General features: G+C 31.9%; 1 pseudogene; it reads left to right on the top strand.

The window, feature by feature from the left end:
- Positions 1-2,574, top strand: part of LOC104783987 — a 15,659-nt pseudogene extending 13,085 nt beyond the window's left edge.

The following is a 3,273-nucleotide window of genomic DNA, read 5'->3' as shown; positions in this document are numbered from 1 at the left end:
CATATATCAAAGAATACAACAAGAAAATCTTAAAAATTATTCACCAATTTGCAATAATTTGGTTTTCAAAATCTGCTGACTTCATGTTGACGTCAACGGGTAGATATAAACTAAACTATACGAAGATAACTTCAAATGAAGTCTATTTTTTGCGGTCTATTTTTGCAATTACAATTTAACAAAGCAGACAGCGGACGAAGTCTACCATAACCGGTTGACTTCTTTTGTGGTCATCCTTTGTTAATTTTTTGCTCAGTTTTGCAATTAAATAGATAAAACTAGATAGACTTCAATGAAAAGTTCCACCTGTTAACTTCAATTATAGTTTACTCTGGTTATTTTTACAATTGACCAACCCATTGACTTTACAGTAGACTTCTGTCTAACAAGTAGACTTCATCTATCCGTCAACAAGAAAATGAAACTTCGTCGTGGATAGTTTTGCAATTGACCAAGTTTGACTTTTGCCAAGTAGACTACGTACAAAGTCTATAGTAATGATGACTTCGTTTGCAGTCTGCCGTGGTCATTTTTGGAGTTGACAAACATAAATTTTTAATTAGTAGACTTCTTTTGCAGTCAAATAATTATTTTAATATAATAATATTACGGTCAATGCTTAAATATTTTGGTCAATTCCAAAAATAGTCACTATAGAAGTCTACTCGTTTATTATCGTAAGAAGACTTAGTCCAGCAGTCATCACTAAAAAGTCAAGAATTTGGTCAATTGCAAAAATACACCTTAGTAGACTGCAAACGAGGTATCGGTTAGAAATATTATAATGCAGTCTAAACTATATTTTTTTGTTTTCAAATGAAATTAAAGAGACTGAAATTTTAGTTTACGGGCTCAAAAGTCGATAAATTTTAAATTGCAAAACTGACCACATAGTAGACTTTACATGATATTATGACGGTTGGACTAACAAATGAAGTCTAATTTCGACCAAAAAAACAAAGAAAATCACGAAATCTACCGGAAAATAACCTTATCGGTGGTGGTTTTGCAATGTCAAGCACCGAGGACGTCGTATTTAGTCACCACTGAAGAAACACAGCGCCAATTTTCCTTGTTCACGAGATATAACAAGATTAACGAACTTTCAATTTTTTCGATTAAAATGGAGGGGAGATGGAAGAAAATGAAGTTCTCATAGCATTGGGTGTTATTTAAGCTCACAAATCGGGTTGTTGAAGCATTAAGAGCTTCAAATTTATTTGTTCATGGTTGTTAGAAAATTGATGGCGGTGGTACAACCGTAAATAAGACAAGAAAATGAGGATATGGATGTAATAAACATTTTCGCAAGAAATTCAAANATTTTTAATTAGTAGACTTCTTTTGTAGTCAACTAATTATTTTAATATAATAATATTACGATCAATGCTTAAATATTTTGGTCAACTCCAAAAATAGTCACTATAGAAGTNATGAATGGTAGAAGATTTAGTAGGCAGAAAGTGATAAATGTTGGAGAGAGAAAAAGAAGAGTCTAGTCTTGCAATTGACTCATGTTAGGAGTCTAATTTTGCAAGTCTTTGTATAGTTTATTGGAGCTTGCATAGAGCCACAATTGATGATAGTTACTGAACTCGTTGAAGGCGACAGTCTTCATAAGTTCATATTGAGCTCTCGTTCGAGTCCTCCTAATTTAAAGAAAACACTAAGCTTTGCTTTGGATATTTCTCGAGCCATGGATTTTTTGCACTCAAATGGCATCATTCACCGTGATTTAAATCCAAGTAAATATTTTCCATTTTACACTTGATCATGTTTTGTAGAATAACAAACCGAATTTAACCAATTGGTCTCTATGTTTGTGTAGGGAATGTGTTGGTAACAAGTGATATGGAAATGGTAAAGTTGGCTGATTTTGGACTTGTGGGAGAATATAATATAGGTGGCATGACTTGTGAGCCTGGCACTTACAGATGGATGGCTCCTGCGGTAATGAACTGATTATTTCGAGACCTAAATCTTCTTTCTGAAACATATCAATTCATAATTTTATGTTTGATATCCACATGTATGTCTCCGTGAGCCACTCAAAATTGGAAGAAGCACTATTACCACAAAGTCGATGTCTACAGGTTACCACAAACACCATTCAGTGAGATGAATAGGACTTCGTCTATTCTCTATTTTGTGAAACAGGTAATTTATTAGATGATACAAATTAACACTTTTAACTTATAACTGGAAAGGAGATAAAAATGATGGATCTTCTTAATTTTCTTCTAGGGCAAGAGACCAAGCCTTAAGAATATTCCAGATGAAATTGTTCCCATCTTGGAATCTTGTTGGGCAGAGGAATCAGAGGCACGTCTTGAGTTTGGAGAGATCGCTATCTTATTGGAAAAATTGTTAAACGACTTGAGCTCAGCTGAGACTAGTAATGAAACAGTAATATCAGATGAAAAATTATATGACGTTAAAATGGGAGATTTGGATACCAATTGTTTGATTCAAAAGGGCTACCGCAGGCTAGAGAAACCTAAAGAGAAGAAGAAGAAGAAAGTGATGAGAAGAATACTTCCTTTCTTCAAGAAGTTTTTTTCATCGGAGGGGTGAATTGCACTTTTTTGTGTGTTTCCTATAAAGATGAAGGTAATTTTTAACTTCTTTCATTGCAAAACCCAGAGAAAGTTGGTAGACTAAGTAAGAAAATTACAAAACAGAAGATTTTGTCATGTGCCTGTTTTGTCTTCTTCTTCTTTGGGCCTTTTGTTATTTTGTTATTTTTGTTGTTCTTCTTGTAACAAAAAAAAAGTAATGCATTCCCATTCTTGTTTTTCATGGAAAATTCAACTATTTATTTTACAACAAAAAATATATCGTTGTGGTTTTAGTAAAATTTAACATTTCAAATTTGAAGAATAGTTATAGTAATTTGTAATAAGTGAACCATTATTGAAATGACAATTATCAATTTATATTGAAAACGGTCTCTTCTTATAGTATCGTCTCTCTTTTTCTCTCCAATTTTTTCTTTATTTATTATTATTTTAATTAGACATCTCTAGGTGATACGGGAAACAAATAAATGTATGTAGATGATAGATATTAAAAGAATACCTGTCTAATCTTCTTTTAGATAATTTTTTTTGTCCTAATTTTTTTGTTTTTGGTCAACCTTGCTCTAAGTTTAAATCACTTTATTTAATTTTGAAAATAAATTTCAAATTATTTTGGTGGAACCGACGAAAAAATAAAAGCACCATCTCTTTTATACATTTATTCTTAATCTTGCTATCTATTTAATCTATATAT

This window comes from Camelina sativa, chromosome 4, assembly GCF_000633955.1.
Source record: "Camelina sativa cultivar DH55 chromosome 4, Cs, whole genome shotgun sequence".
NCBI classification, from domain to species: Eukaryota; Viridiplantae; Streptophyta; class Magnoliopsida; order Brassicales; family Brassicaceae; genus Camelina; species Camelina sativa.
Note: the sequence above shows the minus strand (reverse complement) of the source record. Positions and strands in the feature narration are given on the sequence as shown.